We start from the raw sequence: 21,102 nt of genomic DNA, 5'->3' as shown, positions 1-21,102 counted from the left end.
TCAAAATGTTGGGGAGGATGTGGAGAGAATATGTTTTGACAGCACATATAAAAAGACAGCAATATATAGTGAGATGCACATCACAACTGTGTGGCTGATGTACTGGAAGTAGGTAATTTCTGTCCAGCACACAGCATATTTACTTGTAGTACCAACTGTATCAAGGCTTGCCTAAAAGGAATGTTTTGTTGCTATTACAGAAAGTGGATGTATGTAAAGACTGTTACTAATGCTCAAACAAATAATAACTCTAAAAAACATCTATCTGAAAGCACAGTTTTCAGAGAAAAAGTCAGGTCCACTAAAGTAAATAAAGTTTGACATTCAGCTCAGTTTGTGGCTCCATCATAAGTAAGCATCTCCCACAGAAAATAAATCCATGGTGATGCTTCATGCCTGACCTGTGAGCATAAGGCAAGAGTTTGCAGAGTACAAAGCACATCTTGTGCTGCTGGTGATACAGAGAGAAGCACTACCCCTAGTACTGTCATTAACCAATGTAATGGGTCAACAATCCTGTGGACAGTGATGTTCACACATATCTGAACTGTACCAAAACTGCAACTTCAGTGTCTGAAACGTGAACACATAGGTTCATAGGACAATACTAGGCTATTGACCCAGAGGCCCTTATAAGCCTAGCCAAGAATTTCACCCATGTTCCCACAAAGTCAACTCCTGTTTCCCTGTCCAGCAGGGACACAGGTTGGTTCCTAGGGGTATATTTTCTATTTCCCATGCAGTCATCCAGGTTCCTCTTAAAGAGGGCTAGTGAGGTACTCTGCTTGACATGGAGAAGAAGTCTATTCCACAGATGGGGGAGTCACTGAGGACATGAATCTATCCTGCCAACAAGTTCTATTAATGTCACAGATCAGGTTGAGACCTTGTGTGCAGGTTGCACGAGTGGAGTTTAACTTATGGATATGCACAACTCCATCAAGGCTGAGTCTGAGATAGCCTTATATGCCAGCCACAGGTCACTTCTGAGCAGTTTGTATGTGACTGAGTAGAGGGACAGGGCTTTTAGGTTATCTGTATAGGATAGCTGTTTGAGACCGTGGATTTTCCTGGTCAGGGACCTCTGTGGTCTCTATTTTAAGAGACTGCACCTCCTTGAAGTTTAAAGAATATATTCAAACTGACAGCCCTCATAATGCTTTAGTTCCCTGGTTCAAAACAAATCTTTGTTATGCAGCTTGGGTTTGCACTTTGTTGTGGTTATTTGATATCTAAGATATCAGTGTACTAATGCTGGGGTAGTGGCATCACCCATAGGATCACAGGAAGTTACTATGCTGTTGGCCCTGAGGCCCTTACAAGCCTGGCCAAGAATTTAGCTTATGTTCCAATAAGTCAGTACCTAATGAACCTGTGCAGCAGGGACATGGGTGTAACCAGGGGTGAATTTTCTATTCCCCATCCAGTTATCCAAGTTGCGCTTAAAAAGGGTTAGTGAGGTAGTCTGCTTTATGTGGAGAGGGAATCTGTTTCACAGAAGCGGGAGTCTCAGGGACACAAATCTGTCCTGTCAACAAGTCCTGTTGATGTCACATACCAGGTTGAGGTTGAGCTTGCAGGTTACTCGAGTGGAGCTGGACTTGCGGATATGCAGCAGTCCCATCAAGGCTGGGTCTGAGATTGCTGTGTATGCCAGACAGGGGTCACCACTGAGGAGTCTTTATGAGACTGAGTAGAGATACAGGGCTTTTAGCCTATCTGTGTAGGGTAGATATTTTATGCCCTGGATTCTCCTGGTGAGGAACATCTGTGGTCTCTCCAGCTGCTGCAGGTGCTTTGTGAGGTAAATGCCAAAAGGGGCATTGTACTCAATAATGGGTCTTACAAGGGAAGAATACAGGGATGTTATGACCTTCTTGTCCCTGGTTGAGATACCCTTCCTAATAATGTGGGCCTTGTAGAAAGATTTCCATACAACAGGGGCAATATGGTGGTCAAAAGTGAGTTTGCTATCAACCTGGGTGCCCAAGTCCATCACGACTGATTGCATCCTTAGGAAAGTCAGTAAAATTTCACTTTAAGAAAAGTACACTATGTCTGTGCTATCTTCCTCCTGACTAAATCTTCTCTCTTATTCATACTTCTACATCTGTGAAACCATATATTTCTCCTTATTTCTCTTTATGGCAACTGTATCACTCTTTGCTTATCTCCTCTCTGTTTCTGTTTCTGTTTCTTTTTTGTAACATAAATTTGTCCATTCTTTTAATTTTATTATACTTTTCTTAGCCAATTTTATTTGCACAGTTTTTTTAGCTTTTCTAAGACTTAAGGACTATCTGTATTTCTTATGGCACAATATTTGTTCAAAGTACCAGTAATATTAAATTCTATTGTTTATGTCTTTGTAAATTTTTGATGTACTTTATGTCTAATTATTGAATGTTTATTGTGGAGCTTTTCTCCCTGGGTCTCCACTGAAAAAGGGCTTTGTCATCTGTTCATTCCACCTCAGCCCAAAGCCGTAGTGATCACAGATGCTTTCCAGCTAGAGTTGGGGGTGCATTGTCTGGGAAAGACAGTCCAAGGCACTTGGTCCCCTGAAAAAGCCAATTTGCATATAAATGTCCTGGAGATGAGAGCAGTGCCATTAGCATTGCAGGCATTTCATGATGCTCTCTCTTTGGGGACAGCTGCAGTATAGTTGGGCAACATGTCAGGCTTCTAGTACATCAGCAAAACGAGAGTAACCAAATCCTACCCATTGGATCTAGAAGCTCTCAGAGTGTGGCAGTGGGTGTTCTCTTCCAACTGCACATTACAGGGAAGTCCAGTGTAATAGCACACAAATTTAGCAGGTGCATTCTTCTACCTTATGAATGGACCCTCAACAAAAAGGCTGTAAACATGGTTTTCTGTCAGTGGAGCCAGCCTTGCTGCAATCTATTCACACCCCCCACCCCACGAACAACAAATGCAGCAGCTACTTTGCCCTAATCCTCCCACAGTGGGAATCCCTGAGGGATGCTCTAGTTCATGATGTTTTTCCCATCCTTTTTTTGCTTGAGTTGATATATTCTTTCTCATAGGTTCATAGGTAGGTACTAGGCTATCGGCCCAAGGGCCTATGTAAACCTAGCCAGCATTTGTAATCACATTTTTGTACATTTGATTTTTTTTCAGTAAATCACACAAAGCCATCTCTTGTACAAATGCTGGTCTGAACTGATGTTTGCTGAACATCTGCAGGAATCTTTCCAGCCAGTGTCTTCTCTTTACTTTTTTCTGGTTGATTTTCTTTCAGAGTCTCAATATTTCTTCTTTGCTGGCATCTAGCCAGTGTACTTACAAGCCAGTAAGTGAATTATACCCAATTTGACAATATCGCTGGCTTTTATTTCTCAGTTTCTGTTTTCACAGTGCAAGAACTGAAATTAAGCTGTCAATCAATGTGCAGCCATCTTGGAAGTCCATAATTCTGTATCTTTTCATCATCATGTCACTGTAGTAGTTAGGAAATCCGTTTGCCTGGTTCACCTGATTTCCAAATGCATGTTCTCTAGAGTAGAAGCCCTAATTTCTCCTTCACTCTTTATTGAATATAATGTACCTTGTAGATCAGAGTGTGTAATGTACCTTCAAGAAGAATTCCAGTCAGTGGGCACGTGCATATAAGTACTGAGCACATACAAGCAAGAGTGCCATTTTGAGTTAGCAGCCAGATTGAGAGCACACATGAATGTAGTCAGTCAGTTAGATAGTTAGTTTAAGCAGAGTGTTCCTGCCATCCATCCTGATGTGTTCGTGTACAATAAACTACTTAAACGAATACCCAAGCCTCAATGTCTTCTTCTTGTACACAAGACAAGTGACATACCTTTTGGCATATTTTTGTCTAACCATATGGCTCAACTTGAGAAACATCAGAAGTTCCTAATTAAAAATATCAGTAGTCTCAAAAATCTTACAGACTACACTGGTCAGCCCTCTTTCTATACTAGAGTTTCTTATTATCTTCACCATGGAGATCCGTATCTAGCCTTTCAAATAATGAAGGGTCTAACCCTGTTTCTTCTTCTGATCCTTCACAGAACAAAAGATTCCCCAAATACCTGGTTGAGAGAACTATATCGACAAATAAACAAGACACATTAGCATGATAGATTCATATCCCAGTGATTCTCCTACCTCTGGAGCAAACTTCTGTTGCTTCTCAAGGAGAGTAGTACCTTTTCTTCCTTCAAGGTAAACCTAGAGAATTGGATGAGCAGCCTCAAATTCTCCTCAGATCTATCTTTTACCACCCGGGATTACTTGCTAGAATTGTAATGGTATGCAGACTAATTGCCTACAAGTTACCTATGAACCTGTGGTTACCCTGTGTATTAATGTAGCATAGAATATCACTGCATGATGAAAAAACATGGTTTTGGACTTCAGGGTGGAGTTTTTCTTTAAGACTAGAAACCGTTGTTTAAGGAACTGACCAGCACAGTCCACATGCTGTATGTAATTGCTGCCTTTGTAAACATTTGCCTTATTGTGCTGCTTTTCTCCCTGGGCCTCTGCTGAAAAAGGACCGATGTCCAGTGGGACCTTCCCAGTAAACAAAGGTTAATAAATAAAATAATGTTCATGGCTTTCTCAGGCCATTCCCAATAGTGTAAATGTAAATTCAGTAGCCATTCACTGTTTCTTTGACATTCCTCTTTTGGACACTTTGAACACTCCTCCCTGTCGTATCTCATTAGCTCACTTTACTAAGTAAAGAGAGATCATTTGATCAGGCCTACCTCCTTAGGTCCCTAATCATGAACTATCTTCTGTTTCCTCCCTCTCAACTTAAAAAAAACATGTATACTTTATTCAGCTGCTTTTACTGTAATTGTGTTATTCATACGCTGTCGCCTCACAGTAAGACGTTGTCCCGTTCGATTCTCAGCGAAAGCGTCTTCTGTCTGGAGACATGCGTGAATGGGTGTGCCTTCGTTGAAGGTTGTGCGCCAGGGCTGGCAACTCGGCACGTAAAAATCTACTGCCAATCATTAGTGGACCGGAGTTCCGCTGTGGCGACCACTAACCGGGAAAATCCAAAAGACACAACATACTTTATTACCTTATGTCTGCTGTGTGCTCTTAAGTCTTCAAGTGTTTTTATTCTTCTGCATTTAATACTGCTTGTTAGTAGCCTAATTAAATTTATGTTATTCTAAGCATTTTAAGCTTTGGTCTTTGCACTTGTTCTTCCGGCCAGTTACTTTACATTAAAGGAAGGTTCTTGTGGTCTACACTCTTGGGGACAAACCCTTAACAAAACCTCTCCATAAGTCTGCCCAAGCATTCGGAACACTATGTCTGGACAATTCCCATCACTTTCTCCTATCAACATGGGTATACTGAGACAGTGTAGCAACTTCCTCATGTTTATTGACAGCCCTCTTCTCCTAGCACACAATTCTTCTACCTGCAAGAAATGCATGTACATTAGTAACCTGGAGTCCAGGCTCTCTCACGCCACAGTCAATAATCCTGACAAAGAGGAGATTGTCAGCACAAACACCACACAACTCACATCACATAGCCAAGCACAACACACACACACACCTATGCAGAGGTCCTCAATAAACACTTACCTGAACAGCAGAGACCTCCAAAACACACTCACAAACATTTCACACAAAACACCAAACACATCACACACAGCAGACAACACACCAGTGTCTCACAAACACAGCCCATAAAGCAAAACAATAAACCATCACAGCGAACAAGATATAACAATAAACCAAACACACTAGTCATTGGTGACTCAATTGTGAGACACACCTATGTCCCCCTCACCAGGCTCAACAAGGAGAAGGTCACGGTCAGTTGTCTGTTTGGTGCCAGAATCCGCCACATCACACACGCACTTAAGTCTATGCACAACAAGTACAGGTATAACTCTGTCATTGTACATGTTGGTGTGAATGACTTAAGTTGTACCTCCCTGGAATATATGAAGAGAGACATGATTGAACTCTCAGAGCATGTGTTACAGGCAGGTATGACTCTAGCCCAAAGCAGCATCCTACCTTCACCAAGAATTGATACCACAATACCAACAAAAAAATAATTGACTTCAGCAATTGGCTTGGCTTCTGGTGTCTTTCCAAGGGGATCCTGTATCTGTCTGCCTGGGATGACATGGTTGACAGGCCTCGATACTTTTCCAGAGATGACCTTCACCTGTCACCATTGTGTTTCCGAATCTTGGACATGGCTCTAGCCTCCCCCATTGTGCCTTTTTTAGGCAATCTCCCAAGGACAAACTTTCCAACATAAAAGATCTGTCAAAAAGTAAACTGAAGGTCATGCTGCGTAACACTAGGAGCCTAAACCTGAAAATGGACTCACTGGAAATCCTCCTTGCGCTGGAAGATGCTTATATCTGTGCGGTTACAGAAACGTGGTTTAGGGCTGCAGAGAGCACCCCTGCCTTACCAGGCTATACCTCATTCCACACATTCCAACCCCAAAATGAGGTCGGGAAGACTAAGGGTGGTAGAGCTCTATCTTCATCAAGGACAGCCACACCTCCAGACTGGTTTGCCAGCATGACACACACTGGAACTACTCCAGGTACAACTAACAGCTGGCAAGATACCCATCCAAGTTATTGCTAGCTATAGACCCCCCCCTCCGTGACTCAGGACACCGACTCCTCTTACCTGGATCTATTAGACTCCATCAAGGTATCCTCTAACACCTTGATCCTTGGTGACTTCAACTACCCCACCATAGACTGGGTGAATTATTCTTGCAATAAGGCACTGTCTCAACTTCATCATTTCCAATGCACTAGACCAGCTCATCTCATCCCTCACAAGGGGAGATAACATTCTGTACTTGGTTCTCACCAACATGGGTGACCACTTCACCACTATCATAGTATGTCCTTCCCTGGTTAGATCAGATCATCGGACTGTCTCATTTGAAGTTTCTATCCCACCCAACTCCCCGCCCAGCCGAAATCAAGCTGAAAAACTTCTCAAAAGCTGACTACAACCTCCTATGTGAGGGTATTTGTAGCTTCACACTACCGCCCCCCAGAGGATGCAGACAACTGTGCTGAACTATATGCCAATGCAGTTTACAAGCATTTGTACAACTGCATGGACTCAGCCATACCCAATAGAACTAAAGTCTGCTCCTCAAGGGAAAACATCCCCTTGCACAAAGGTGGTGCCACTACTGACCCTGGAAACTATCACCCCATTAGCTTGACAAGTCTGATCTGTAAAGCCATGGAGCGTATTGTTATGGATCTCATAAACAAGGACATAGGCACTCTCCAAGCACTTGACTCCACCCAGTTTGGATTCATCAAGGTCAGATGTTGCCTGTTGAACCTGGTAGACTTCTTTGAGACTGTCACCAAAGCCCTGGATGAGAGAAAGTCAGTACATACAGTTTACCTTGAATTGGGCAAGGCCTTTGACACAATCCCTCACTCGGGCATCATCAAAAAGCTAACACAACTTGGCGTAAATCCCTATCTCATCAGGTCGGTGGCCTGGCCAACTGGCTGACTGACAGGACCCTCAAAGTCAAAAAAGGCACCTCCACCTTCGCTAGCAGACCTGTCACTGGTGGAGTTCCCCAGGGAATCTGTCCTGGCACCCCTACTGTTTCACATATATTTCTTGGAGGTACAGGCAAAGACAAAAGGCCTGTGGCTGACCAGGTTTGCCGATGACTGTAAGTTGGTTGCTGTTATTGACTCCCCAGACGAAGTTAACATACTGCAAGAGGGTATCACAGCAACCAATGACTGGTACCTAAGGCATGGCATCAAGCTGAATGCAAAACAATGTATCATCATACCATTCAGCAAAAACACGACCCCCTACTGATTACCACATGAACGGCAACATCCTAAGCACCCAACCTGTGGTGAGAGATCTGGGCACTAAAGTTGATAACAACCTCACATTCGACCATCATGCAGCGGCAGTGGTCAGAAAAGCCTTTTACTTAGTTTATGTCATAAGTAAAGGGATTGCATCCAGAAAAAAGTAGGTTATCACCTCTCTATACTCCTCCCTCATTAGACCAATAATTGAGTATAATGGCCCGTTTGGGATGTACGTCTCCAACCATCTGCACCAACTGGAAAAGCCGCTGAAATACCTCATAAAAAGAATCCATGGACTCCAACACCTGTTCTATGCAGACAGGCTCAAATCACTATCGCTCTACTCGGTATCGTACAGATTGTTCAGGGGTGGTTTGTATCTCGCTTACAAGGCAATCTCGGAACCTGCTCTATTAGAGATGCTCCATATCCATAAGTCCAACTCCTCCCGCACTATCCACTCTAAAGGCCTGAACCTAATATGTGGCAATAACAAAACCTGCTGAAGACAGGTTTGTCTCCCAGAGGCTGCCCCATCTCTGGAATAGACTTCCTATACACATCAAACAGAGCACCTCACTGACCCTCTTCAAGTGCAACCTTGATGGCTGGATGGGAAACCCGAAATTTGTCCCAGGGGTTCCACCTGTGTCCCTGATTGACAGGGGCGACAGGTGCTGACTGAGGTTTCTTTTGGGGGATAAACTCTTGGCTAGGCTTATAAGGGCCCCAATGCCATTAGCCTAGTAACCTCTTATGATCCTCAGTCATTTTTATTTCTGTTTTCACATCCTTATCAGAGTGGTTAAGTATCATCTGGATATTCCAGACAGAGCTTCACGCCTCTCATCTTCTGGAAGAATATGACATATATTATCTAATTTCTGAAAGGATAACTTTTAATATATATTCACAAATTTGTATCAGAATAATATCTTAGGTGTTCCAATATTTAAATCTGTTGAATATGCAATGGCACTATGTCTGTGACATGTTATATAAATTCTTAATCAGGTACATCCAAGGCTGTCGGCTGTTTGGATTGGGTAACTGGCTCAGTACATTAGTATTAAGATGGCACGTGCATTTCAGACTCCCAGCAGCAGTGCCAAGTGCTGATCTTTCTGTGAACCTGTTTATGGTACGGGTTAGATACCATTAATATGAAAGTAACAAGCTTCTTTTCACAGAGATAAGCCTGATAAGTTTTCTTTTTTGTCTCTCTCTGTCTGTCTCTCTCCCTCCCTCCCCCTCATTCTCTCTTTCATCCAGGCAGATGTAATGGAATGGCAGTAGATTTTACAAATTTAAGCCAACAACAAATATTGTGTTAAGCTTCACTTAGAGGCACAACAAGAGACAGAGATACAGCTACATTGTTTGCAAACAAGAGATGGTAAACTAACACCAAAAGAACCTTTTAGGAACTGAATGAAAAGGAAGAGGAGGAATTAATGCGCTGGGAATAAATATTAGAAACTGGAGATGGAAGTGAAAAGGAGAGTACAAAAGGAGAGGATGGAGAGTGATGCTGAAGAGAGAAACTATAAACATGGCACATACGGGACGGAGACTGTTAAGTTTGTAATTTACATGTGATTGAAGGTCACGTTAAGATTAAGACAATAAAAAGTTCCAAGCAAGACCTTAGGTTGTCTCCTCAACATGACTCTTGCAACCACTGAATTTTACAACCTGTGCCTTCTCTTCTTTCCCTAACATTTGTTAGTAGAATAACAGAATGCAGCCAAATGTGCCGATGGCAGCCAAAGTCACCATTGGCATGTCTATATTTGCTTCAGCTTTGGAACAACTTGAACAAACCTTTATCATTTGACCTGAGGTCTGTGGGTGAGATCCTACCAGGCAAATGGTGGATAATGAGAGACATGCAAACCCGTCAAGACAATTTTCAACAAGCACTGGGTGTATGTACACACTCTTGTTCCTGACCAGCCTAGCTTGCTAAGGGATTTAAACTCGTGCTCACTCCAACTTGCTTCTGTAGAAAATTTTGCAATTCTGATGTCATCACTTTTTTGGTCAGCAGGTTAGTCTACGTCCCAGCAGAAATATTATCATAGCTGCAGGCTGGGCATTATGAAGACATTTTAGGATGTGGTCCTCCTAACCACATGATATTAGAAATTACTTCAGAATCACTGTATGAGTGGATATATACCATTTCATGATGAATTTAAATGTACCTTTGGGCAAATTTCTTTTCTAAAATTTACAGCCACTAAATTACATAGTAAAAGTAATTTAATTGATTTGCTTTTTGCTTCACTGAAGATGAGTGATGAAAGAATAAGACATGGTCACATTAAAGTATTTAGAAGAAGAAGATGGTTGGGAGCCGGAATGGGGTGGCCATGATGTAAAAAATAAGGCTCAGTGTTGTGGAGCTAGCAAGAAGTTAAAAGCCAAAAAGACTTAACTGTGAAACTTAACTGGACTGTTTAGGCTATGTATGAGATGATTGGAAGTGGCCGCATGGGAGGAAGGAGATTTTCTTCCTGACCAGCTGGTGGCCCTTGAGCCTGTTAAACAACAAGTATGGGAGACCAAGGATAAAGCAGATGAGATGATAAAACAAATCAGTAGACTGAGTAGCACCTGACTGAAATGGAGTACTAGGCAAGAAAGTAACATTTGAGACTGTAAGTTGATTTGTAGGGTGAAGACAGTATGACTGTGATGGAATATGTGAAAATCAAGAAGGCAGAGTGGATTGGGTTTGCAAAAGGCTAATTTGGTATAGCACTTCTAAAATATTTGCTACTGCATCCCCCCACCAGTTCTATTTTAATCACTCTAAGAAATGCTTATGTATGTGTTATGAAGCTTTTTTAGAGGTTATCAAAAATCACTGGCAGGAGAGCAGTGCTGCAGTATCTGGCTATAGCCAAATGTTGCCCTTGGTAACCTTTTGGTATTCTGAGAGTTGTTAATGCAATTCTTAAAACAGTAAGACTGAATTAGCAAAAATGTGAACTTATTACACAAAGTCTGAGATTGCTGTTTCATAGTGTATTCCCTTTTTTCTGCAAGCTGACTCATGTCAGAGTTGGTATACATCTTTATAGGGTGTCAAGGCTTGTTCCTCACACTGGGGGGCTGCAGGGGGTCTACCGCATCTAAACAAGCAACATTTAAGTAGAACATCAAAGTTTGACATTTACTGCTGACCAGTATTTTTTTTTTTTTTTTTTTTTAAGTTTTGGGGCTCACATGTACAAGTATCAAAATCACTTTTGGGAGTCTTTGATATTACTGTATATGTGTTTGGAGAGATTTGTGATGCAAAACCTAGCTTCCTCTTGATTTTGCCAGCAGGTAAACTTATAAAATAATTTACCCTTGTTTACTTCTGAAGCAGTTAAAGAAATAGTAATGGTTATGTTAACTCCATGTCTAACCATAGGCTTGAACAGCTGTATGTCATGATGTGCAGATTCAGCAGCAAAATCTTGAAATATTATCTCAGTATGAGCTTTTGCAAATTTGTTAGCGGAAAACATCAGTGGGTCTGGCAATGGATTTCCTTTTTTTTTCATGTAGTTTTGCCATTGAAAAAGATCACTGGGAGTATAGGAAAGTATTGACACTGAATCATGTAGTGAATTACATAGTGATTGCTACATATGCATATTACAGTTAATTTCTGCATTTTTGCAGTATTGAGTCATTAACTTTTAATCCTATTCAGTAGCTAGAAGGCATTAGGTAAATAAAATTGTATTTTAATGTATCATCCCACATCTGAAGCAAATGTCTCTACCTGTTTCTTTGCTAAGAATAAGATGATGTTGGAACAGCTGAAGCATGAATCAATAACCATTGAGCTGGTGGCAAAAATACCATGAAGAGTGATTTTTTTTTTAAGAAAAAGGGGTCTGTGCATGGAATAAGCATATAAATAAGTGATGCTGTAAAGGACTCAGGTGCAACCACCTATGTAAACTGACATAAGAGATCTGGAAACATTATTTTCAGAAGTGCTTATCCTATACTGTACAGTAAATCCAGATGCATCTAGACAGAGTATGACGTATGTAATCAGGCTTTGCCTGATATGCGGTGGAACCTTTCTATTCAGATACAAGCAGTTATTGTCCTGTTTTGGACAGACCTTTTAACTGACACACTTCAAAAGAACAAATGAATTTGAATGAGAGTCTATTTATGTGGCTTTAGCATTACCCATGCATTTCTGTTTAACCTTTGCAGGAAGACATAAATCTGCAGCAAAGTAGGTCACTGGAACTTGAAACAAAGCAGCACGATAACTATTAGCAAAAATATCTTATTCTTACTAAGATCGATCTGTATCTGTTTGACTCTGGTACAGAGCTCAGCTGCATAACATAGTAGTCATATTTTTCTGTCAGTTTGTCACATTGTTTTTTTTTAAGCTTGTATTTCTGAGTAAAATCCCACAATCCTACTGGAAGTGTGAGGAGTTGTATGCTATTCTGTATGCAGATTTTATGCTAATGAAATGTCCACATTTTAGTCTAGTTTTCACTGTTTGGAAAAGGTCCTCTTGGAGAATTTTGGTGTCATCTGGGGAGTATATCATGGTACCAAGTTTGCAATCATCTAAATACTTGGTCAACTGTAAAAGCTTAAAATGTGCTTGGACCTCTGAGAAGTAAGTGCATAAGACTGGACTGAAATGGACTGAAATCTGGAGGCACACCACTAGATATTGTTTTTTTGGAGGTCAACTGCCATTGTAATTTCTTGGGTTCTCTTTGTGAGCTAGTTTGCTATCCAGCGAGTTACATAAGGATTTGTATTTTGCTGGGTATTTAGCTGGATATTTATGGTATCTGTCTGTGGAATGGTGCTTTGAGCCATTTTGTGGTGTAGTGTGTACCAGTTTGCCTTCATCCATTGGTTCATTAACCTTCTCAAAGAAGTCAGCCAGGTTAAGTAGGCAGAATCTGTCCTTGATAAATTCATACTGGCTTGGGTCAAGAATTAGTAGGTTATATATGCCCTATTTTATTAAATCCATAATAATCTTTTCCATAGCCTAACAGATTAAGCTGGTCAAACTTATGAGTATATAATTACCTGGATCCATTGACACCTCACCAGTGTGCAAGAGGATGAATGTTGTTGTCCTATAGTCATCTGATATGAATCCTTTTTGGATGTTGATATTAAATAACCTCTGGGGGGGTTTATAAGACATGTTTCAGGCTGTATTAGGCAGCACAGTATGTTATCTGGCCCCATAGAAGTAGTGTTCTTGGCCTTGGATTTTCCCTGAAGGTGAATGAGTAACTCCCCACCATTACAGTGTGGAACAGAGGTTTACTTTTCTCCAAACTAGCCTATAGTAACCATTAATGGCTTAGTACTATTTGTGCTGTACTACTTCTTAAACTAAATGTTGAAGTCCAAGCTGGGGGACCTTCTAGAATCGCCCAAGCCGTACACAGGTATAATCCCAGGGAATGATATGCTGTGCACTATTTGTCTGTGTTCCATTCCCTTATTTTAGAATTTCCTCTCTGCTGCAAGTTCATGATTTTCAGCTCCTTTGGCAAAAGATGGACAATGACATCCTGCACCCTACCCAATACAGCTTCACCCATAATCCTAAACAGTCACTCTGCATTCCTCTCAAGCATGGGGCCAAAAAGGCACCTTACACCCTTATCATCTGTTTTACCTAGTTATATCTTGTAACAGTGGAATCCTAAGTCAGAAGTTGTTTCTTACTTATCTTTGGAAGCATACATCCCTTCTGAGATTTCAACTATGGGGGTCTAGATACCCTTCTTAGTGCCATTTCAGTCAGTCTGTGTGAGGAACATACAAATTAAATTAAGTGAAATAGCAAGCCAAGAGAATTGGAATGTCACTATACTACATCTTCATCATCATTGTGATGAGCTGAGGTATTGCCAGCTATGCCAGGAGAAGTAGGACAGTGGATGTGTAACATATGCCAGCACAGCTAGCTGGAAGTTTTTAAAGAATTACATGACATTTGTATATAGAACGGATTTGTACAGACGCTTTGTGTTGAAAATGTATTTGTAAAGTTGCTTGTGTTAAAAATTTACCAACAATGTGCCATGCTGGACAGAAAAAGAAATATACATGTATTATTGTAACTGTTGAAATGTATATATTGTAAAAAAGGATACTGGAAGAGAAAGAGTTGCTGTCACTCAATCTAACTTTGAAAATAGTTTGAAATTAAATTACCTGGCTTAGGCCATAAGGACTGTATCTTACAGGTCTGATTGCAGTCAGAGACAAAATGTCTGGGAAAACAAGCACTAGGGAGCCATCTGTATTGTCTTTAGTATTGAACTAATTGCTACTCTGGAAGGGTAGAAGTTTGAAATTGTTTTATGACTTCCAGAAGCTGCAACAGATCTGAGCAAAACTCTATGCATGTGTATTATTGACACATATGTGCTAAATTCTGAGAGTTATATGTGTGTGTTATTGACAAATCCTGGCAGTTTCTATCAATGAGGGTAGCATGGAAACCAGAAGTCAGATGACCAGATATATGTCATGACATTCTGTAATTTAGAACAAAAATTATGTTTTGTACTAGATGAGACTGAAGTCTCATAGCAGTTTGTTTTTGGAACCTGACAAAATGAAGACCACTTACCACACTCATCTTGCCTCACTCTAGTAAGTGACCAGGGAATAGTAATTCTTTAGATTAGTCAGGAAAATATAGTGAGATTAGTTAAGTACTGTTGTTTTGTATCTGTGTGAATCTATTTATCTGTGTTATTTTAATATTTCCTGATTAAAACTCTGGTGTTTATTTTAAATGGATATTTAGTATTTTCATTTTCCTTTATTATTTATTATTAAATGTATTTAACCTTTTCATTGTGGCTGGTCCTTTAGAACATATTTTAACCTTTGAGAGTACTTATATCTATTTGGTGGCATACTTTGGCCACTCCTGAAAGCCGTAGTGCATTGACCAAACACTGTCATTTGTATTAATATTAATTTCACTCAGTTTAATTGGGTACCATTGTAAGAGCGTTAGAATAGTTGGCTTTGGAGTGCCTGGTGGGAGTTAACTACCTTATAGTCTGAGCAGAAAGGGACATAGGAAGTAAATCTGTCCCAGCCTTTCCCAGGTGTGTGTGTGTGTGTGTGTGTGTGTGTGTGTGTGTGTGTGTGTGTGTGTGTGTGTGTGTGTGTGTGTGTGTAAATCAAATTTCCAAGAGTGTCAGTGTCAACTGCTTGGAGCAGGGACATGAAGCACTGGTTTCACAGAGAGAGTGGTGGAGGACTTGGCTTGGACACTCAGCTGAGGTCTCAACTCTATAGCTGTGCCAGTGGGGACTCTTATTGGGATCTGAAGAGAGAGGGGAAACCAGCCTTCGGACTGAGTGTGTTCCCTGTATGCTCTTAAGGGAAATTGTGCTTGATGCAAAGAGTTGAATCTGGAAATACTGAGTGTATCTATCTTTGTTCCAAGTGAACATCCCTCTCCAGTGCCAGTGGTGAGGATTCAGGCTACATGATTACTGGCCCAGAGTGGGAACGTCACAATCACCATCACCACCACAGCAAATCGTGACAGCCATTACAACAGTTTCAGTCTAATTATTCTATTTTTGACTTGGTGCTGCAATTCTTGTCTGATGAACAAACTCTAACTCACACCAAATATTATACACAGATTTAAATGTGTGTTGTGTGTGTGTGTACAAATACATATATTGTGGAACTTGAATAAAGCAGCAGGGATTTCATATGTATAAAAACAATGCAGATTTATTTACATAAATGATAACAGGAACACAAGAACTGCAGATGTTTGCTTCATAAACAAACAAAGCAGTGTAGTCTCTCATGACGATATTGAGTGCGGTCACTCATAGTAATACTGAACTGAACTGTCTCAGGACGCTGCTAAGCTGCATCTTCTGGATACCATGACAGAAAATGTTCAAGTTGTTCAAAGCCTTCCTGGTCATGGTCTTAGTAAGGCAAACCATTTAAAAGCCCTGTTCCAAGCATGGATTGTCTCTGTACAAAGTCCAACTTTTCAAAGATAATTAGGACTATGGCCCTCCTTTTATACATCATATATATGAATGATTGGTACTTTTAACTTATTCATTAAATTCTGTCTACATAATACATTGATGTTCTTCTTGTTTCACTGTTGCAGTCATTACATTTGGGTTATCTGCGTGCAGGTAGCCCTCAGTTGGCCTGATTAACAAAGTCTTGGGTCTTGCATTGGTTGCTGTCCCTTCTTCCATGACGTCAGGTCATCAGGGGTATAAAACATGCAGCCGAGGCCATTACATCAGTCTTTCTTGCCATGCGGTGCCCGAAGCAGAAGGAGTCCGCAAGTGCCAGTTGGCCGACTCTTGAAATTTTCTTTTTCGAGTTTCAGAACCGAAGTCTTCAACTAAAGCTAAGTACCCCGTTGGTTAAACTTTTTCCTTGCTCCTTACCGATGTCAGTAAAAGTTAATAATTGCATTACTTTGGAAAGCAAATACCTCATAAAGATTTTAATTCGTACTGTATTCCTTGCCTAGGCCCTGACCACGATGCACCTTGCTGTCGGTTATCTGCTTTATTTAATCAGCGCACAATCTGTCGTCGGTATATCTTTGCCTCTAAATATTTTGGTTCTCAGTTTAATTATCCAGAAATGTTGTCAGTTAGCCATCCTACTATCGGGATTCCAAAAAAAATGCAAAGATAAAGACAGAGACAGGCCGCCGAGGTCCAAAACTGCCGACGATGCTTCTCCTAAGCCAGTCGCCAGTTCGCCGGTACTCAGTGAGACACTTTCGCAGCCACTAATACCCGCTACTTCTGATTCGCAGGCCTCTACTGAGACCCATTCAGAGTCTTTTATATGGACTATGGAACCTGCAGATGTCTCTACCTTGGATGGGTCCGGAGCCGCTGTGCAGGCACCAGCTTCTGAGGGTGTATTCAGGCCTATGGACTTGCATATTAAACCGATGCCTCCTTCTTCATTTAGGCCTAAATCTCGAGCCATGCCTAAAAAAACGACGCCCAGGCCACATGCTCAGGCCTATATACCTAAAAAACAAATGATAAGAATGGCTGAAGATCTAATAACTCTAATCAGGGGTAGTCAACCCCCCCCCCCCTTCTAAGAGCCCTAGGACTGAAGTTGTTCATGAATCTTCTGACCATGATTCTGTTTTTTTCTGATTCTTTTGATAATCTGGATTTGCCCTTATCTACTTATGAGGATTCTGATGCAAAAACTCCATTCCCTCTGCTTCCCCTCCAGAGGATTTTTCTTTTGGGGAAACCTTACATAATCTAAGGGAGCATTTCCACTGGGAAAGCCAGGATTTTTCTGATTCAAAAAAGAGGCTTAGGGATTTCTTACTCCTACCTCAGCATAGGCCTTTAGCTATTCCTCCTGTACTAGACATTGTTGATTATGCTTTTTCGCAGTCTAGTTTGACCGCTGATTCCTTGCCTCCTGCTCCCAGAAAACCTGACAGATATTGCAGGGTCCCCGAGTCACACAAGTTCCTTTTTAAAAATCCTATTGTGGATCCAGAGACTATTCCACAGGGGCCCAAGGGCATTAAGGCTTCTACTGCTAAAAATCCTACCCCCTCTGATAGAGACTCCAGGGCGCTGGATAGATGGAGTAAGAAGGTTTACACTTCTGCAACCTTGGCCATTAGGGCTTTAAACTGCCAGTTTCATATGTTAAAGTATCAACAACATGTTATTGGATTGCTTAAACAGAAAATTATGTTGATTCCTGACTGTGTGGAAAACAAAGAATTACATGATTTAATACATTCTGCTGAACAAGTTGGAAAACACTTTGCAGTGTGGTTTTGATTCATTGGAGGCCTCTTGCAGGGCTGTGGTTATTGGGTCTGTGCTCAGAAGGCGTGCTTGGCTTAAGACTCAATCTTTGCCTGATCATGTTAAAGCTAAATTGTTGGATGCTCCCTTAACTCAGGACCGCCTGTTTGGCAACAAGGCTGAGGAAGTTCTTAAAAAGATGGAAGATAAAGCTAAATGTATGCAAACCGTTAAAGATTTCTTACAAGTTCAGCCTCCTAGATTTAGTAGGCACTGGCCCTCTAAGAATTGGCTCTTTCCAGCCCCTTCCAGGTCTTTTCAAGCCAAACCCAGACACAGCAAAAACCCTAGGTTTCAGTCCCAGGGGACACACAGGACTAAGCTGTGGGGGGCCTCCACTTCCAAATCTGGGAGTAATAAGATTCCCCCCTGTGGTAATCTGTCTCAGTGACTTCCTTTTACAATGTCCAAGCACTTATCAGCTGACTGCCCCTTTGGGGGGAAAGATTGCTCTTCATGCAAAGAACTGGGAACTCATTACCCAGGACAAATGGGTTTTAAATATAGTGTCCCAGGGATACAGATTTCACTTACACATGTTGTTAACGCCAAACGGGTGGCCGGACCTACCCCCAAATCAATGGGCAGAGGCCCAAAAACAAGTACTTTCTCTCTTAAGCATAGGGACTATTTAGCTGGTACTAGAAGAGGAAAAGGGACAAGGTTTCTACTCTAGACTTTTCCTGGTACCCAGAAAAGACAATTCATGGCGTCCTATCCTTGATCTGTCTACTCTAAACAGCTTTTTGGAGATTCCAAAATTCAAGATGCTGACTCTTCACCAATTACTTCCTATGCTAGGCAAAGATGCCTGGTTGGCAACACTAGATTTAAAAGAATCATACCTGCACATCCCAATCAGGGAATCTTGCAGAAGATGCCTATGCTTCAAAGCAAGCTACACACACTATCAGTTCTCTGCACTGCCCTTTGGCTTACCTACTGCACCCAGGGTATGCATCAAGTGCCTAGCTCCAGTTATTGCATTGTGCAGGTAAATATTCAAATATACCCATACCTGGACGATTGTCTAATTCAGGCAGAAAGCCGGGACATACTTTTGGGTCATCTGGCCTTTGTACAAAGGGTTCTAACTTGTCTGGGGTACACCATAAACGAAAAGAAATCACACCTGGTACCCTGTCAACAAATTATACTCCTGGGATCAAGTTTGAATACAATTTCCCAGATGGCTTTTCTCATGCCAGAGAAACAAATTCATTTGACAACCTACTTCAAACAAGTGGCCACAAAAACCCTGCTATCTGCAAGACAAATACTGCAAGCCTTGGGGTTCATGGCCTCCTGCATTCTTCTAATTCCATATGCAAGACTGCATATGAGGATACTACAGTGGTATCTAAAAAGCCTATGGTGTCAACATTCTCAGGATCTAGAAGCAATGATTCCTATCATACCTTACCTACGGCTAGAGTTCCTTTGGTGGGCAGAGGCCTGCCACCAAAACAAGGGACTACCATTCACACCACCCCATGCTGCCCAAACCCTAACAACAGACGCATCAGACTATGCATAAGAGGCTTACCTGGCAGGGAAGTGCATTCAAGGCGAATGGAACCCAAGTCAAATGCACCTACATATCAATCAAAAATAAATGTTAGCTGTACAGAATGCTCTGACAGCCTTCAAGGACCACATTCTTCCAGGACAACTAATGGTAAAGACGGACAACACCACAGAACAATCAACTGGACAAATTTTGCACAAGGACTCCCCACAAACAAGCCTGGAAAGTGGATGCTCTGTCCTTCAGCTGGAAAAAAATATCAGTCTATGCCTTCCCCCCTCTGCCTCTGCTCTCCAAAGTGCTACTAAAAATCAAACAGGACAAACCAAGGATGATTTTGATTGCTCCATACTGGCCACGCCAGCACTGGTACCCCCTCCTACGCAGTGTGTCATGGTTATCCCCATGGCACCTGCCTCAGACTCCTTCCCTGTTGTCCCAGCAGGAGAACCAGATTCTGCACCCTCAGCTTCTAACACTGAACCTCGCAGCCTGGCTAATTACATAATCTTTCCTTTACCATCCCTCAGCAAACCTGTGATGGATATGATTTTAGAGGCAAAGAGGCCTAGTACTAGAAAATCTTATGCTGAAAAATGGAAAAGATTTTGTGCCTGGAACCATTCTCAAGGGGTGAGCACAGCAGCGCACAATTTACCTCAGATTTTACAATACTTAACTGAGATGCTTCACAAAGGCCTGTCTTTTTCCTCCATTAAAATCCATGCCTCAGCCATTTCAGTTCATTATAACACAGAACCTCCCCTCTTCTCTCATCCACTGCTCAAGCAGTTCCTCAGAGGGGCCAAAAATTTGAGTCCAACCAGGAGAGCTCCTACCCCAACCTGGGACCTTAACTTTGTTTTGGAGAAACTCACTCTTCCTCCTTTCAAGCCAGCTGCTACTGCAGACTTAAAATTTCTTTCCTGGAAAACAGCTTTCCTGTTAGCAATCACTTCAGCTAGAAGGGTATCTGAATTACAGGCCCTTATGGCAGTGGAGCATTTCATCATCTTTCATGCGGACAGGGTGTCCCTTAGAACCAGTCCATCCTTCTTGCCCAAGGTGGTATCCATTGTGGCTCTTAATAAGTCCATTCATTTGCCAACTTTCTTTCCCAGTCCACAGAACAAAGGGGAACTGATACTGCATTCCTTAAATGTGCACAGACAACTTGGATTCTGCTCAGACAGGACTAAACATCAAAGGAAATCTGAACAACTGCTGGTGGCATTTCCTGCAGGGGCAGAGGGGAAGGCTATTTCAAAGCAAACCATTTCTAAATGGAGAGGCCATTGCATTCATTTCTGCTATAAGCACCATGGAAAACATATCCCCCAGGGGATCAGACCTCACTCCACCAGGGCTGCAGCCTTTCTCAGAGGCATCCCTAAAAGGGACATCCTAGAAGCTGCTACCTGGAGTTCTGTATATACTTTCACCAAGCATTATCATTTGCCAATTTTCTCTAAATCCAGAGCTGCCTTTGCCTCTGCAGTCTTGCAGGGCCTTATAGCTGGTCCTAATGCTATCGAAATTTCTCCACCCAACAATAGCTTTGGGAATCTACCCAAATATAATGACTGCAACAGTAAAACACGAAGAACATAATACAGTTGTGTACACTTACCATAAATGTAGATGTTAGAGTGTATTCACTGTTGCAGTCCTGCTTACTATCCCTTCAGCCCCCTAACTTCTTTTGGCTATACCTCTACTTTCCTTTACTATGCTTAAAAGCCTTTTTGGTGTATTTGCTTTTTTGTTGGAGGTATATCATTGTACCTTTAGATTTAATTGCTTCCCATTAGAGGGGCACC

General features: G+C 41.6%; 1 protein-coding gene across 2 annotated transcripts in view; it reads left to right on the top strand.

Moving 5' to 3' along the window:
- Window positions 1-21,102, top strand: part of LOC122809657 — a 673,939-nt gene that overhangs the window by 46,402 nt on the left and 606,435 nt on the right. The gene's annotated exons all lie outside the window — the stretch shown is intronic.

Source organism: Protopterus annectens, chromosome 1.part1 (genome assembly GCF_019279795.1).
Source record: "Protopterus annectens isolate FY-2018-M chromosome 1.part1, PAN1.0, whole genome shotgun sequence".
Lineage (NCBI taxonomy): Eukaryota > Metazoa > Chordata > Ceratodontiformes > Protopteridae > Protopterus > Protopterus annectens.
The sequence above is the reverse complement of the archived record's forward strand: the minus strand, read 5'-3'. Positions and strand labels throughout refer to the sequence as shown.